This window comes from Meriones unguiculatus, chromosome 15 (genome assembly GCF_030254825.1).
Source record: "Meriones unguiculatus strain TT.TT164.6M chromosome 15, Bangor_MerUng_6.1, whole genome shotgun sequence".
Taxonomy (NCBI): Eukaryota; Metazoa; Chordata; class Mammalia; order Rodentia; family Muridae; genus Meriones; species Meriones unguiculatus.
In genome coordinates this window covers 52,939,944-52,959,276 of record NC_083362.1, presented here as the reverse complement: position 1 = coordinate 52,959,276, position 19,333 = coordinate 52,939,944, and positions in this window count along the sequence as shown.

Here is a 19,333-nt window from a genome sequence, read left to right as displayed (position 1 = left end):
CTGCTTTGATAGTCTGAAGGGCAGAGGCTTTCAGAGGCCCTCTGTGGTAGGTTCCTAAGTTGTTTCCTGTTTTCTTCTTCTTCTGATGTCCATCCTCTTTGCCTTTCCGGATGGGGATTGGACATTTTAGTTAGGGTCTTCTCTCTTGCTTAGTTTCTTTAGATGCACAGGTTTTAGTGGGTTTGTCCTATGTTGTATGTCTATATGAGTGAGTATATACCATGTGTGTCTTTTTGCTTCTGGGACAACTCACTCAGGATGATCCTTTCCAGATCCCACCATTTACCTGAAAATTTCATGATTTCCTTATTTTTCATCGCTGAGTAATATTCCATTGTGTAGATGTACCACAATTTCTGCATCCATTCTTCAGTTGAGGGGCATCTGGGTTGTTTCCAGCTTCTGGCTATTACAAATAAAGCTGCTACAAACATGGTTGAGCAAATGTCCTTTTTGTGTACTTGAGCCTCTTTTGGATATATGCCCAGTAGTGGTATGGCTGGATCTGAGAAAGCGCCAGATTGATTTCCAGAGTGGTTGTACAAGTTTACATTCTCACCAGCAGTGGAGAAGGGTTCCCCTTTCTCCACAACCTCTCCAGCATGTGTTGTCACTTGAGTTTTTGATCTTGGCCGTTCTCATGGGTGTAAGGTGAAATCTCAGGGTTGTTTTGATTTGCATTTCCCTAATGGCTAGTGAGGTTGAGCATTTCTTTAAGTGCTTCTCTGCCATTCGGTATTCCTCTACAGAGAATTCTCTGTTTAGCTCTGTTCCCCATTTTTTAAGTGGATTACTTGGTTTGCTGCTTTTCAGCTTCTTTAGTTCTTTATATATACTGGATATGAGTCCTCTGTCAGATAAAGGGTTGGTGAAGATTCTTTCCCAATCTGTAGGTGGTCGCTTTGTTTTGATGACGGTGTCCTTTGCTTTACAGAAGCTTTTCAGTTTCATGAGGTCCCATTTATTGACTGTTGCTCTTAGAGCCCGTGCTGTTGGTGTTCTGTTCAGGAAGTTTTCCCCTGTATCAATGAGTTCTAGGGTATTTCCCACTTTTTTTTCAAGCCGATTTAATGTGTCTTGTTTTATGTTGAGGTCTTTGATCCACTTGGATTTCAGTTTTGTGCAGGGTGACAAATATGGATCTATTTTCATTTTTCTACATGTAAACATCAAACTGAACGGAGAGAAACTTAAAGCAATCCCACTGAAATCAGGGACAAGACAAGGCTGCCCACTCTCTCCATATCTCTTCAACATAGTGCTGGAAGTCCTTGCTAGAGCAATAAGACAGTTGAAGGAGATCAAGGGGATACAAATTGAAAAGGAAGAAGTCAAATTATCACTATTTGCAGATGATATGATAGTATACGTGAGTGACCCCAAAAACTCTACCAGGGAACTCCTACAGCTGATAAACACCTTCAGCAAAGTGGCCGGATACAAAATTAACTCAAAAAAATCAGTAGGCACCCAAGATTTTTGTTTTTGTGTTTTAATATCAGATGCTATGTCAACAAGAGCCACGCCATGACTGAAATAAGCCATTTGAACTACTCAGTCCATATTAATCTAGCCAGATGTGTGGATAGAGTGGGAGACACTTGCTAAGGCTAATAGTTCAGCTCTCCATTCTATCCTTCCATCTATGTATTTTTCTTCCTTGGCTTGCCTATAACTTTCTCCATAACCTATCCAATTTTCTCTCCTATACAACTTTATATACTTAAAAAAAATCTTACAGTGACTTTTTTTTCTTACTTCTATAGGGTGTGAGGCAATGGTTGGGTTACTGCTCCTTTTCTGCTTGAAAACAATCTGCTCAATAACTCAAAAGTGACTTAGAGACAGACAATACTTAGGAGACAAAGAAAAATTAATAACTCAATGAGAAGAATATGAAGAGGAATAAGACAGGAGAAAGAGGAGACAAGAAGGAGGGGAACGAGGAAGAAGAGGGTGAAGAGGTGAGAGGGAAAAGAAGAAAAATAGAAAATGTCTTTTCATTCAATCTCAAAGAAAAATAGTCAAGAGCTCAGTAGGTGAAAGTAAGGCTGGCTATCTTAGTTAAAGCTATCTTGTGTGTTTCATACTCCTAGTTAACCATTTAAGAAGTAATCTATATGTGTAAAAAGTATACACACAAGGTTCAAAAGTACACAAGGTATCAGTACTCAAGCTTCAGGAAAGATCTGAGTAGTAATAGAGGAGATTTTTTGCATGCAGCCTGATACCAGGAAGGGAAACATTACAGCTAATGCATGGGAAGGGGAGGTTGCATTTGCTGCCTGAGGAAGTTTCCAAGTTTTCTTTCTGTACTTCTGGAGACATAGTCTCACTTGCTCTTCTCCAGTACTATAACTGAGAAGATAGCATAGAAACCAGAGCCTAGGTGAGGAAGACACAATGTCCAACTCTCTCAATATCTTGGGTCAATGTGTAAAACAACCCAGGACAACATGAACTTGCTTTATCTTCCTATCCAGGGAATCAGACTCAGTGTGTTCACGGAATAGAGCACATAGGAAGAAGTGAACAATGCCCAACTACATAAATAAATCCATAAGTACTGAATGCCTCAAAGTTGTATGAGTGATAATTGATTTCTCAATACAATACAATTCCAGAGATGATTTCCAATCATGATAGAGTTTCAGTGAGCCAAAATTGCTAGAACAGCTACCTCTGCTAACGTCATGTGGCATTTCATATAGAAACAAGCTGCCAACGTTTATTGTATGTGTTGTATGGAAAACATGATCTATACATTTCCTCCCTCCCCAGACATGGCCTTTTAAAAAATGCATTACCACGTTATATTCAGGGATGGCTTAATATTACCCAGGAATTCCGATGTTTATTAGGTACTTCATTCTAACTACAAGAAAATACAGTGGCAAGGAAATTTGTTCTTCTAGTTGTGGCTTTATTCTCATCTATAAGCTGACCTTCTTAGGAAAATGTGGCTTGACACCCTGATCATGTTCTTGACCTACTACTGAATTACCGTCGCTGGAGTTCTTGGCTACGCTGTTAAGAATGGGGTAGTTTTTAACCCTGACTGCAACAGGGTACAGGGCTCCCTGAGAATCCTCCGATGTCTACCTCCGTCATTCATGGAATGACACTGTCACAAGAAAGACAACACTCCAGGGCTCAGTAAAAGTCATTTTGCCATCTGGATGTTTGCCTTTCTAGCATCCCTTCTTTAAAAACAAACAACAACAAAATAAAACATATTAAACTCCAAGTTTTTACGGGGAAGAGACCATATATGACGTCTGTTTCACAGGGTGTGTGTGGAGGTCAGAGAATATCTTTCTAGGATTAGCTCTCACCTTCTACTACATGGATCCAGAAATCGATATCCAGCCTTCTACTGAGCTTCTCTTTGACCCTTCTATTGTCATTTTAATTTAAAAAACAATATTCCTGATACTGTAGTTGTAGTTCAATCCTATCTCACTGTCTCACAAACTCCATTTTAAAACTGACATGTTGGACTGGGAAGATGACATGGTGGATAAAGTGTAGGTGGGGACCTGAGTTAGGATCTAGCATTTGCATCCACAGAGCACATGTAAAGCCACACTGGCACACATCTGTTGCAGACACATCTGTAACCCAGGTTGAGGTAAAAAGCAGAGACAGAACAATTTCCACATGCTTGATTGCCAACTAGCTTGTATATGCAATGATAAGCAAGGTGCCCTGTTTCAAATACAATGAAAAGCATTGACTAATGTCCACAGTTGTCCTCTGAACTCCATGTATGCACCATGGCATGGCATTCACACACAGGCCCAGAAATATAACCATCGGGTTAAGAGGGAAAAAAGAAAAAGAAAAAAAAAAAACTGAGTTCTTAAAAAAAAAAAACAAAAACAAACACAGAACTTCCAGTTTATCTTATGTTAATCATGTCTTGTTCCTTCATCTTTTATTCCCCTTTTATCACTCACACCAATACAATCATTAGTTGAGTAAGCTAATGAGCATTCTCTTCCCAACCTTCCAGAGAATGACGAGCGAGGCAAATGATCTCTCTCACCTTGCCTCCACCTCTGAAGAGCAGCTGGTGAACATCCTGCTTCCTCCCTGGATGGGTGCTGTCATCTGCAGGTGGAATTAAACCATCATCTTATCTGTATACACCCAGCCATCTCGTCTCATTTCCGACCCTGCCATTATTATTTTCATTATTGTTTCCATTGAAATGCCTGTTTTCTCTTTCTGTATAACACACCTGGAATTTTAATGTCTTCAATGGAAGTTGAACAAAACTAATGAAATACTAAAATAAAAATTGATGTGCAGAATCTGTCATGAATTTCAAATCTTCCAAAAAGCTATTTCTCAACCCCATGTGTAATTTATTTAATCACAGGTTAGTGGCACACTGCTATACAAATTGTTGCTTAGAAACATGAATGTTGTGATAGAGCATTTAGTGGCCCTTTACTGAACTACTGATGAATTTTAACCACTGAGCTTTAAATTGCTGAGCTGTTAATACAGTGTCTAGCCATGGCTACTGTAACATGGTCCTGTGATTGAGCATACACTAATTTTTGCCTACATTAGTTGTGGTACTGCATAATTATCATTTGCAGATGAGAAAGATGAGAGGATTCTGTGTGTCAATCAAAAGCCACCTGGACCCACGGCTTTCTCCGTTGTCTCCCTATTGTGATGATTATTTTTCATAAAGAATTTAGAAAAAGGCATACAAGAAGGCATGTGCAGAACCAAGTCAAGAGCTGACTAAATGTATACCCCTCAGCCAGTGATGCTCTGCAGGCATCTTCTAGCTATGATTCAGGAGCCATCCTGTTCCAAAAATACACCTATACACCTGTATGTCATTATAAATGTTTACTGTTTAACCACCATAATAATTACTTCTGGATTAAATATGTAGAAACTAATTAACTAGAGGGACAGTCTTTGAACTAATACAGATAGCCTGGGTTGTTTCAAGTAGGAGTGCTTAGTCAGAGAATAATTTCAATTTAAATTTCAGTAATTACAAGCTGGCAAAAGGCCTTACCCCGCTCATAGCCAAGGTTTTATTTACTATAGCTTTCTACGGCGTGCCCAGCGAGGATAGTACATGTGCTACTATATCCGCATGCTTTGTATTCTGAGATCCTTGGTATACTTAACTTACACCCACCGTCAGTATTCTGAGGCCATGCAGTCTGACGTTTTTCTAGGTCATGTGACAGCCTTTTAGTATAATTAAGCTCCATCATCTGGGGCCTTTTTCTACTGTTTTTGCTAGGAACATATACCAAAGACCTAGCTAGAACAGAATCTGGCAAGTACCAGACACTCAACAAACATTTATGAAATGAATGACGGTATGACAGCTGTGTGGTCTCCACAGTGGACAAGATGCCCAATGTGTGAAGTGTTCTGGGCTATGGTGTTGTCATCAATCCAGCCTCATCCTTGCTAATGGACAGATTTCCTTTCAGATAGCAAAGCGTTTAGCTGAGTCCACTCAGACACATTTGGAATCTGTCAGATAAAAGACAGAACGGCATCTTCTTCCAACCTATGAATGATAACAACAGGAGAATTACACAGATTTCCTCTCCATACTGCTCTGCTCTTGACTAGGTATTGGCAGCTGCCCAAAACCATACGTTGTGTACACGAGAAAAGCATGTTCATATTTCAACAATGAAGTTGAGGGTTGTTTTACTGTACAGTAATCTATTCCTAAAACCTAAAAGAGAGTATTCCTTTTCACTCTTTTGCTATAAAATATCATTTAATAAACCCTGACTCAAATTCTGGTCAGGTATCACTGCTCCTGGGTTTTTTTTCTCTTATTCGCTATTATTCTAACATAAAGTGCTTTTGGTCGTCTCTCTTTCCTTACAGTTTCCCCGGCATGTATTTTGTTAACAGTTACTGATGGCTTCTGAATCATTTTTATCCTCCTCTAAGCCCCCAGTGCCGGGCTCATCCCTGTGGACATTCTCCAGAATTCCATCCGCAGTCATATCTGTCACTTTGCTGTTATCTAGTCACAGACACGAGAGACTTCAAATGTTCAGCTGCATGCTAAAAAGTTACATTATTAGCTTACTCATTCAAGCAGGCCAGAGCATATGCAAAGCAATACTGACTTAATCAGAACGAAGAGACTACAAATTCAGCACTCAGATCACATAGAGAGTCGCAGATAGTACCTCTGATTTTTATCTTCTTTTATAGCCAGACTCCTATTTCAGCCTCTCAGGCAGGGGATGACAGGCAAATTGTCCTGCGACCTTCACATACTTAAATGTGCCTGTATGTTGGTGTGTACGTGTGTACGTGTGACTATGCCTTTGGAGCACAGAAGAGGGTGATGGAGCCCCACCTCACCCCGGAGCTGGAGTCACAGACATACAGTAGCTGGGTACTGAACTCAGGTCCACTGCAATAGCAGTCCATACTCGTAACCACTGTGCCATCTCTCCAGGCTGTTACTGAGTTTCTTAATGAAACAGATTAATCTCAGTTCTGTGAGATCAGTGAATATTCAGCATATGGTTTTGATCTTTTCAAGTTCCTCAAAATACATTTTATGGCCCAGCATGTAGTCTTCTTTGATGAATGTAGTCTGTATACTTGAAAAGAAAATTGAATGTTCTGTCTTAAAAATTCTAATTTAATTAAAATGCTTGCTAATGTAGGTCATATGTTCAAACGGAATTAATATTTTTTTCATCATGTTGCTGTACCAATATTGCACGGTTTTAAATTTTTCATAACTAAATTTTATACATTTTTCATAACTACTAAGTATTTATCCATTTAATTTCTACATAAAAATCTCTTTCTTAGACACTAGCAAACATTATTGGATACATGTCAACCTTTGCAATTGCTTCTTTTTCCTGTATTTGCCTTCTGTTTTTATTTAGATTATTTAAACAATCTAAATTGTTTAAACTTTCCTACTTTCTTATTCAAAAATTTCTTCTCTGTGTATTTTGATTACTGCATGCACATTCATATGAATATTGAAAGAGAGACATGCTCTTTTATTGTACAGTTAGAATAAATAGAGCATTACATTTTGTGAAACATAAAAGGCATGCTGCTCCCCATACTTCTCAGTATTACTTGTGATAACAATTACATCAGCAATGATGCTGTTTTATTTAAATAATCAATTTTTAAATAATGAACTTTTACATTTTTACACATATTCAAATAACCAACACAGTACTGATGGTGAAGAATTCTTGTAATTGACCTTTATTGTTCAAACTTTTTTTTCTTAATTCACAATGGATAATTTCCTGAGTAAACACTCAGGTTTGTTCATTCCCTTCTTTCTTACATTAAATATGCTATTATTCAATCCATCACTTTATACATGAAGAATGAAAGCAAAATGATACTTTCAGATAATTCTTGCATATATTTGAAAGTAATATTCAATGATGAATTTTAAAATGGCATAACTCTATTGATTAAAAATTAGTTTCCAGGAAACTAAACTATCTATGGTAAATTAATCAGAACTAATGAATTTTGATCAACTGACTGGCATTTGGAATTACTGAAAGGACTGGGGTAACAAAGTTTAAATTTTGTTTGTTGATATTACTTTCAAAACTCTTCCACAGATCTCAGCCACAATGAAACTACTGGTGTTCGGTGAAGATGTGTCACCAAGAAAAACACTAACGAAGAACCAGATACTTCAAATGATGTTTAGTAATAGAAGTTACAAGATAATAACCATAGCTTCCTTTCTTTTTTTCTATTTTTTTTATTATTATTATTCATTATGACATATTCACTTTGTATCCTAACTGTAGCCCCCTTCCTCATCTCCTCCTGGTCCAACCAACCCTCCCTCCATTTTCTCCCTCAATGTCCCTCTCCTAGTCCACTGATAGAGGAGGACTGCCTTCCCTACTATCTGACCTTAGCCTATCAGGTCTCATCAGGACTGTCTGGATCCTCTTTTTCTGTGGCCTAGTCAGGCCACCTCTCCAGGGAGGGGTGATCACTGAGTCCATGACAGAGGCAGCCCCTGCTCCCTTTATAGGGAACCACATGGAAACTGAGCTGTCCATGGGGTACATCTGAGCAGGGGGTCTAGTTCCTCTCCATGCATGGTCCTTCGTTGATTCATCAGTCTCTGCAGGACTCCCTGGGCACAAATTTTTTGCCTCTATTGATCTCCTTGTGGAGCTTCTGTCTCCTCCAAGTCTTTCTATCTTCCCCTTCTTCCATAGATCTCCACATTCTTCCCAAAGTTTGGCTATGAGTCTCAGCATCTCTTTCAATACCCTGAAACAGGATAGACATTGACATGAACTCAATGGCTGGCTCTTTAACCTCTTCTCCCCACCCCCGAGGGAGGAGCATCCCTGCTAGGCCAGAGAGGAGGACTTTGCACCAGCCCTGAAGATACCTGATAAGCTAAGGTAGATGAAAGGGTAGGAGGTCCTCCCCTATCAGTGGACTTGGAAAGGGGAAGGGAGGAGATGAGGGAGGGAGGGTAGAATTGTGAAGGAATGAGACAGAGGGCTACAGCTGAGATACAAAGTGAATAAACTGTAACTAATATTTAAAAAATTAAAAAAGAAACTATAATAAAAAAGAAAGTAGGAGAAGACAAGAACAGGACAGGAGCCTTCCACAAAGGGCCTCTGAAAGACCATCGCTTCCTTTCTATACCTTACTTTCTTTCCTGAATCTATATTTAATTTGATTGCTGTAAATCTTACAAAGAACCCTAGCTAGGGGTGCAAAGGGAACATAGTTTTAATTTTAAAGCCCCCATGTTAAAAGAAATAGAACATAAATATATGCCATTCAACCAACATCATGTACATGTTCATATCTGCGAAAAGTCTACAACACAATAAAAGTTACCACAATTTATTTCCACCAGGCAGTTTATAATCAACTCACATACAAATGAAAAATTTCTTCCTATCTCCCAAAGTCTCAACATGGGTCTAATTCTGAGCAATTTTAATTCTTCCTCTAGTTAAATCATAACTTTACACTAATCATGTAGAATGTGTGGGCTGTGTTACAAAGATAACCAGCGACAGCATAAAATATGTTATATAAAATGTTAAGGTTAAAAACATAATCAATTGATATATTATATTTCTATATATAAACAAAATAACAAAATAAAATTTGGATAACTATTGTATTCCTAATAGTTTGTGTTCTTGATTCGTATCATCAATCTTTAACTTTTTCATTGGTTAGATTAGATATGTTCAAAGAGGTCATGTTGACCTCTCTCAATGACCTCATTTTATAGCAGTTATATTCCCTTGAGTTTTCAAGACTTAAGAACCAACCTACATTTTTCTGTATCCATTCCTCAATTGAGGGACATTCTGGGTTGTTTTCAGGTTCTAGCTATTATGAATAATGCTGCTATGAACATGGTTGAGCAAATGTCCCTGTTGTGTACTTGAGCATATTTTGGATATATGCGTAGGAGTGATATAGCTGGATCTTGAGGTACCACTATTTCTAATTGTCTGAGAAAGTGCCAGATTGATTTCCAAAGTGATTGTAAAAGTTTACATTTCCACCAGCAATGGAGGAGGGTTTCCCCTTTCTCCACAACCTCTCCAGCATGTATTGTCACTTGAGTTTTTTATCTTAGCCATTCTAATGGGTTTAAGGTGAAATCTCAGGGTTGTTTTGATTTGCATTTCCCTGATGACTAAGGACATTGAGCATTTCTTGTGTTTCACTGCCATTTTGTGTACCTCTACAGAGAATTCTCTGTTCAGCTCTGTAACCCAGTTTTTTTAACTTTTTTTTATTTTTTATTAATTACACTTTATTCATTTTATATCCCCCATAAGCCCCTCCCTCCTCCCCTCCCGATCCCACCTTTCCTCCCCTTTCTGCATGCATGCCCCTCCCCAAGTCCACTGATAGGGGAGGTTCTCCTCTCCTTCTTTCTGATCTTAATCTATCAGTTCTCATCAAAAGTGTCTGCATTGTCCTCTTGTGTGGCCTGGGAAGGCTGCTCCCCCGTCAGGGGGAGGTGATCAAAGAGCAGGCCAATCAGATTATGTCAGAGGCAGTCCCTCTTCCCATTACTATATAACCCACTTGGACACTGAACTGCCATGGGCTACATCTGTGCAGGGGTTCTAGGTTATCTCCATGAATAGTCCTTGGTTGGAGTATGAGTCTCTGGGAAGACCCCAGTGCTCAAATTTTTTGGTTCTGTTGCTCTCCTTGTGGAGCTCCTGTCCTCTCCAGCTCTTACTATTTCCCACTTCTTACATAAAATTCCATTCACTCTGCCTGACAGTTGCCCATCAGGCTCAGCATCTGCTTTGATAGTCTGCAGGGCAGAGGCTTTCAGAGGCCCTCTGTGGCAGGTTCCTAGTTTGTTTCCTGTTTTCTTTTTCTGGCTTTCAGAGGTCCTCTGTAGCAGGTTCCTAGGCTGTTTCCTGTTTTCTTCTTCTTCTGATGTCCATCCTCTTTGCCATTTAGGATGGGGATTGAGCATTTTAGTTAGGGTCTTCTCTCTTGCTTAGTTTCTTTAGATGCACAGATTTTAGTGGGTTTGTCCTATGTTGTATGTCTATATGAGTGAGTATATACCATGTGTGTCTTTTTGCTTCTGGGACAACTCACTCAGGATGATCCTTTCCAGGTCCTACCATTTACCTGCAAATTTCATGATTTCCTTATTTTTCATTGCTGAGTAATACTCCATTGTATAGATGTACCACAATTTCTGCATCCATTCTTCAGTTGAGGGGCATCTGGGTTGTTTCCAGCTTCTGGCTATTACAAATAAAGCTGCTACAAACATAGCTGAGCAAACTTTTTAATTTAATTACTTGATTTGTTGCTTTTTAGCTTCTTGAGTTCTTTATATATTCTGAATATTAGCTCTCTGTCTGATATAGGGTTGGTAAAGATTCTTTCCCAATCTGTAGACTGTTGTTTTGTTCTGGTGACAGTTTCATGAGCCCGATTTATTGATTGTTGATCTTAGAGCCTGTGTTGTTGGTGCTGTGGTACATTTATACAATGGAATACTACTCAGCAATTAAAAACAAGGAAATCATGAAATTTGCAGGCAAATGGTGGGATCTGAACAAGATCATCCTGAGTGAGGTATCCCAGAAGCAAAAAGACACACAGTATATACTCACTTATAAGTGGATACTAGACCTAGAATATAGTATAAACATACTAAAATCCGAACACCTAAAGAAGCTAAGCAAGAAAGAGGACCCTGAGTAAGATGATAAATCCTCACTCAGAAAGACAATTGGAAGAGGGAGAAAACAGGGAGCAAGACAGGCACCTACAACAGAGGGCTTTTGAAATACTTTACCCAGCAAGATATCAAAGCAAATGCTGAGACTCATAGCCAAACTTTGGACAGAGTGCAGGGAATCTTATGAAAGAAGGGGGAGAAATTAAGACCTGGAAGGAACAGGAACTCCACAAGGAGAGCAACACAACCAAAAACTGTAGACACACGAGTCTTTTCTGAGACTGAGACTCCAACCAAGGATCATGAATGGAGATAAGCTAGAACCCATGCACAGTTGTAATACATGGCAGCTCAGTATCCAAGTGGGTTTCCTAGTAAGAGGAAGAAGGACTGTCTCTGACATGAACTCAGTGGCTGGCTCTTTGTTCACCTCCCCCTGAGGGGGGAGCAGCCTTGCCAGACCATAGAGGAGGACAATGCAGCCAGTCCTGATGAGACCTAATAGTCTAGGGTCAGATGGAAGGAGAGGAGGACCTCCCCTACCAGTGGACTTGAAGAGGGCCATGGGAAGAGATGAGGGAGGGAGGTTGGGATTGTGAAGGAATGAGAGAGAGGGCTACAGCTGGGATACAAAGTGAATAAACTGTAATTAATATAAAAATGGAATATCACCTCATAAGCTTTATGTTCTGTAACTAATATCAATATTCAGAAATTACACATATCTGTTTACTTATAAAATTTCAACATGTATTGAACATTACAAAATTTCTTTTGAAACCCCCTTTAAAAAAAAAAAGAACCAACCTATAACACCAATACAAACTCTCTCTCCATTTTCCTCTCCTCTTCTTTTCTCTCTCATTGTTTATCTCTCTTTCCTTCTTTTGTCTCTGTTATCATTTTAATTCTGTGTTATGAAAATTTTAAAATGTCAGATAAGTAAATTAGCAATTCAATGTAAACATTTTCCTATTGTTCTCTGAGTACTAAGAAGATCTGATGCCCTGAGTTTAGAAACAACAAACAAATCCTATTTGAGTGTAAGTGCCTGGTCTTGTACCTCGTTTCTAAACATAAATAGTATTTCCAGGTTACAAAGGTAGAATGTAGCCAGGGCAGAAGAAAGACAAGCAGACTGGTATTGCCTTGGCTCTAAGTAACCCAAAGCTTTCAGAGTCTTAACCAGAAACATACACTCACTTAAAGCCCTGCATTCTGAACTCTCTTCTGTTTTCTATGATTTTGTTAATGGAATTATTAATAAAAAAATAAACATAAGAAATCACTTTGCTCGGAGATGCCCTGAAAACTGTTATTTGAAACAGAAAAATTATCAGAACAAGTAACGAAAATCAAGTCAAGCTTTCACCATTATTATAGGCTTATGGAAATAGAAAATTAGTTCTGATATTTGGCATTTTTTTTTACAATGAAAGATACTTGTTACCACTGCAGAAATTTAATTTCTTACTGTTAATACCTTCTATTCCTTTCTGACTCGAGGAAGGCAGTAAAAGAAGATAGATCCTAACAACTGTGGCCTGAAGTCTACAAGCTCAATGAGCTACCTGTGACTGGCTGTGAGACATCTCTCAGAGAGTGCTGATGGTAAGTATTACTGAAACCTGTTCATAAATGACTGGCTCTTTGGTCTCCCCACCCCCGAAGGGAGGAGCAGTCCTGTTAGGCCACAGAGGAGGGCTTTGCAGCCAGTCCTGAAGATACCTGATAAAACAGGATCAGATGAATGGGGAGGAGGTCCCCCCTATCAGTGGACTTGGAAAGGGGTATGGTGGAGATGAGGGAGGGAGGGAGGGAGGGACTGGGAGGGAATGAGGGATCGGGACACGGCTGGGATACAGAGTTAATAAAATGTAACTGATAAAAAAAATAAAATAAAATAAAGAAAATATAAAAAAAATTAGCAAATTAGGAATCATCACCACAATCATTAAGAGTAGGAAATGTTTTCTGAGAGATAGAAAATGGCTTTGGAATTTAAAGAACAAATGAATGAATACTTTTAAATTAAACAATTGGAATGTTAAAATTTTTCTAAAGAACTGAATTAAGCTTCACACTTTTATATAATTATTGGATCACAGAATCAATTATGATACAATTTAGAATATAGTTTAAACTAATAGAAACAAAATTGTGGTATAAAATTATCATTCTACTAAACAATGCGCAAATATTTTTATTTTAATTTTTAATGAACGTTAGAAAAAAATTTTAAAAACCATTAAGTCAGTCTGTATCTCAAAGTCTATAGAAAGATTATTAAATTAAATTCTGAAGACTATCAGAGGAGAAAAACATTAAATGAGAAGAGATTAGTGACATATAAAGCACATATGAAAGTGAAATAAGTTTAACTTTGGCTCTAAAGAAAAATGAGGAGAAAAAAACACAATTTATCAATGTCATAAGCACAGCAAGGCTGTCATTATGTAAGCATAAGAGGTAAAAAGAGAAACGTCTATATGAAGATACCACATGTGTTAGGAAAACCTCGTATATAATTAGATTTAAATTTTTTAAAAAAACTTACCTCGCAGTTGAATATATCACACTAAGTGAATCGAGCCAGTCTCAGAAAGACAAATACTATATTTCTCTGTGATTTGTTCATAGATTTTACAGAGAAACATAAAATCACGTGTAGTTGTTACACAGAAGTCAGTGAAACTGTAGGGAAAGTAGGGTGTGATAGAGGAGGAGAGCAGTGTCTGGGGTGATCTCAATATTCACTATGTATTTGTATGAATTTTTTCAAATAATTTAAAAGCCATAATAGAAAGAAAAGAACATATCAAAACCAACAAAAGTAACAAAATTTGAGTGTATGCTTTAGGTCAGCTGCTTCTGGGCGTGGAGCCTGCCCTGGGAATGTAGCTGATACACCCAATGACCCTCCACCTGAGAAACGACTTTCCCTTTCTCAGGAGGCATCAAATAGTTTCTTGGTTAGGCGTGGGACGTTCCGTCTACCTCCTGTTCTCAGTCCCAGCGCTTTGTCTAGCTTGAACCTGTGCAGGTCCTGTGTGGGCTGGCACAGTCTCTGTGAGTTCATACGAGCATTAGAATTACATGAACAAATTTGAAACTTTTCCGTGAAGAATCTTCACAGCACATGAATTTCACCTTCACAGGAATTATTTCAAATCTTTAAAGAAAAGTTAGTCTAGCATGATCTGTCAGAATTTTTTTTTTCTTAAAATACAGAAGGGAAGAATATTTACTAAATGAGTCCAACCTATGATAGAACAAAATCTGAAAGGACTTGGTAAAGACAAGCTTACAAGCCAAAGACAATTGGCATGACTATGGATAGCTTACTAGCTAGTTTGTTGTCAGCTTGACACAAGCTGGAGTCATCAGAGAAGACAGAGACTCGATTGAGAAAATGTCTCTATAAGATCTGCCTGTGAGGCATTTTCTTACTTAGCGATTGATGGGGAAGGGCACTGCCAGTTGTGGGAGACACCATCCCTGGGCTGGTGGCCCAGGGTTCTACAAGAAAGCAAGCTGAGCAAGGGATGGAAGCAAGCCAGTAAGCCGCACCCCTCCATGGCTGCCGCATCAGCTCCTCCCTCCAGATTCCTGCCCTGTGTGAATTCCTGCTCTCTCTGCTTTTGATAATGATCTGCTACATGGAATCATGAGGGAAATGAATCCTTTCCTCCACAAGTTACTTTGGGTTATGGCATTTTAATTTGTTTGTTTGTTTGTTTGTTTGTTTGTTCGAAGCAATAGAAACCCTAACTAAGACAGATAGCTAAAAAGGTTCTAAGGGGAGCATCTTTTACCAGAATGGAGAAGCAAGTGCTGAAGCAATGCAGTTCGTTTCTCAACTCTAAATGTCAATTTTGATCTGTTAACTCACCTCATGATTTTTTTAATTTATTTTATTAATTATACTTTATTTACTTTGTATCCCACCATAAACCCCTCCCTTCTCCCCTCCCAATCTCACCTTCCCTCCCCCTTCTTCATGCATGCCCCTCCCCAAGTCCACTGATAAGGAAGGTCTTCCTCTCCTTCCTTCTGATCCTAGTCTATCAGATCTCATCAGGAGTGGCTGCATTGTCTTCCTCTGTAGTCTGGTAAGGCTGCTCACCTCTCAAGGGTGAGGTGATCACAGAGCAGGCCAATCAGTTCATGTCAGAGGCAGTCCCTGTTCCCATTAGTCTGGAACCCACTTGGACACTGAACTGCCATGGGTTACATCTGTGCAGAGGTTCTAGGTTATCTCCATGCATGGTACTTGTTTGGAGTATGAGTCTCAGGAAAGACCCCTGTGCTCAAATGTTTTGGTTCTGTTGCTCTCCTTGTGGAGCTCCTGTCCTCTCCAGATCTTACTATTTTCCACTTCTTTCATAACATTCCATGCACTCTGCCCAACAGTTGGCCATCAGGCTCAGCATCTGCTTTGATAGTCTGCAAGGCAGAGCCTTTCAGAAGCCCTCTGTGGTAGGCTAACTTGTTTCCTGTTTTCTTCTTCTTCTGAGAGGTCCATCCTCTTTGCCTTTTGGGATGGGGATTGAGCATTATAGCCAGAGTCCTCCTTCTTGATTATTTTCTTTAGGTGTACAGATTTAAGTACATATTTATCTTATATTATATGTCTATATGAATGAGTATATACCGTGTGTGTCTTTCTGCTTATGGGATAGCTCACTCAAGATGATCCTTTCTAGTTCCCGCCATTTACCTGCAAATTTCATGATTCCTTGATTTTAATTGCTGAGTAGTATTCCATTGTGTAGATGTACCACAATTTCTGTATTTATTCTTCAGTTGAGGGGCATCTGGGTTGTTTCCAGGTTCTGGCTATTACAAATAAAGCTGCTATAAACATGGTTGGGCAAATGTCCTTATTGTGTACTTGAGCCTCTTTTGGATATATGCCTAGGAGTGGTAAGGCTGGATCTTGAGGAAGCACTATTCCTAGTTGTTTGATAAAGTGCCAGATTGATTTCCAGAGTGGTTGTACAAGTTTACATTCCCAGATATACAGGGGTGGTTCAATATATGGAAATCCATCAATGTGATCCACCATATTAACAAACTGAAAGAAAAAAAAACATATGATAATCTCCTTAGATGCTGAAAAAGCATTTGACAAAATCCAACATCCATTCATGTTCAAAGTATTGGAGACATCAGGGATACAAGGCACATATCTAAACATAGTAAACACAATATACAGTAAGTCTACAGCCAACATCAAACTAAGTGGAGAGAAACTTAAAACAATCCCACTGAAATCAGGGACAAGGCAAGGCTGCCCACTCTCTCCATATGTCTTCAACATAGTTCTGGAAGTCCTTACTAGAGCAATAAGACAGTTGAAGGAGATCACCTCATGATTTTTGAAGCTTGCAGAAATGACAGATCACTTCATTGACGCTTGTTACTGTGATATGGAACTCAAGGACTAAGCCTTACTTTTTTAATTATTGAACATTGTCCGTCTTAAATGCCTACTTTTTACGAATAGTCTTTCGTACTAAGTATAGCTAAACTCAAACCTTTATAACTGTTAAAAATAGTATAGATAATTCATCTTATACATAAATGGTCTTATTTCTTATCTAACCTTGTTTTGTTGATTACAAAAATTAATTAAACTAATATGTCATTTTGAAACTCACTACAAAAGCCTCTATCATTTGTGCATGCAAGTACATGGATGTTGGGCAGCAGTACACATGTACATGGATGTGTTCACATGTATGTGTGCATATAGATGCCTGAGGTTAATGTTAGCCATCTTTTTCCACCCACCTCAACTTATTTTCAGTTGGGTATCAAATTGAATCTGTAACCTACTGTTTCAGCTAAACTCACTGACTAGCAAGCCACAGGGATTCCCTGTTTCCTGCTGTTCACTGGATTATAAAAGCTTGCCACTAGGCTTGGCTTTTTTATTAATTAATTAATTAATTTACTTATTACTTAGTTATTACAATTTATTCACCTTGTATCCTCGCTATAGGTCCCTCCCTCATCTCCTCTTAGTCTCACCAACCCTCCCTCTTCTCCTCGTTTGCCCTTTCCCTACCTCCGTGTAGGATAGGGAAGGTCCTCCTCCCCTTCTATCTGACCCTAGCCTATCAGGTCTCATCAAGGCTGACTGCATCACCTTCTTCTGTGGTCTGGCAAGTCTGTACCTCCAGGGGAAGGTGAACAAAGAGCCAACCATTGAGTTCATGTCAGATACAGCCTTTGATCCCCTTACTATGGAACCCATTTGGAAACTGAGCAACCTATGGGCTTCTTCTGAAAAGGGGGTCTAGGTACTATCCATGCATGGTCCTTGGTTAGAGTATTGGTCTCTGCAGGACCCCCTAGGCCCAGGGTTTTTGGCCCTGTTGGTTTTCTTGTGGAGTTCCTGTCCTCTCCAGGTCTTTCTATATCCCTCTTCTTCTGTAAGATTTCTTGCACTCTGCTTAAAGTTTGTCTATGAATCTCAGTATCTCCTTCAATACCCTGAAGGGTAGAGTCTTTCAGAGGTCCCCTGTGGATGCCCCAATCCTGTTCCTTGTCTTCTACTTCTGCTGACAAAAGGCAGAGAAACACTTAAAGAAATGCTCAACATCCTTAGTTATGCAAATCAAAATGACCCTGAGACTCCACCTCACACCCATTAGAATGGCTAAGATTAAAAACTCAAAGGATGATGCATGCTGGAGAGGTTATGGAGAAATGGAACCCTCTTCCATTGCTGGTGGGAATGCAACGTTGTACAATCACTTAGGAAATCACTCTGGCGCTTTCTCAGAAAATTAGGAATAATGCTATCTCAAGATCCAGCTATACCACTCCTAGGCATAAATCTAAAAGATATTCTACCATTCAATAAGAACATTTGTTCAACTATGTCCATAGCAACTTTATTTGTAATAGCCAGATCTGGAAACAACCTAGATGTCCCTCAACAGAGGAATGGATACAGAAATTGGGGTACTTTTGCACAATGGAATGCTACTCAACAATTAAAAAACAAAGGAAATCATGAAATTTGCAGGCAAATGGTGGGGACTAGAAAAGATCATCCTGAGTGAAGTAACCCAGAAGCAGAAAGGCACATATGGTATATACTCACTTATAAGTGGATATTAGCCATATAGTATAGGATAAACATACTAAAATCTATAGCCTTAAAGAAGTTAAACAACAAGGAGAACCCTAGGAAGAGGCTGAAACTTCACTCAGAAGGGCAAATAGGCCTAGCTTTTAAGTGGATGCTGTAAGTCCAAATTCTGGTCTTCATTTTTGGGCATCAAGCATTTTACCTACTAAATTGTCTCCTCAACCCTAGGCCCTCATAAGCGTCACAATTTAAAATAATTCTCTTATTTGTTAATCATTCTGTTTCAATTTTACAGTCTCATTTTAAGACTCATTTCACAGTATACTTAACTTCTTTATTACTTAAGATAAAATTATATTTCCCAGGGATGGAAATGGCCTACTGGTTAAATAGTTGTAACATGATTGGAGAGAAAGTAGAGACCAAGAAGACCTTCATGAAAATGTAAACAAGAATCTATTTGTCAATATACAACACCTGAATTAATACAGTTTGCTCAGAGCAAACTGTGAGCAGTAGGGAAGACTCAAATCTCACTTTCAATGCACTTATCTATATTGAATGTTGTTCCTTTTATGTTTTCCTTCTCTTTCTTCTCTTTCTCTCTCTGTCTCTCTCTTTCTCTCCTCTTTAGACTCAGTGTCACTATGCAACTGTGGATATCCTATTATTCCTTTTATAGTCTAAAATTGCCTCATAATCCCAGCAATCTTCCTGCCTCAGGCTTCAGAGTGCTGGATTATAGGAATATTCTATGACAGCCAGCTCCATTCCTCTCTTTCCTAATAAGGAATCTCCCTTTAAAGGAGAGCATTTAAGATGACTTCAGAATATTCCCATTCAGACTTGGCTAATAATTAACATCATAGCATTTAATGTGATATCAGTATCATTAGATAAATAGGAAGACAATTAAGAGCCTAATAAATATGTCTTATGTATGTTCCTATATCAGGATCACCGTGATAAAAACTTAGATCTCTCTATTA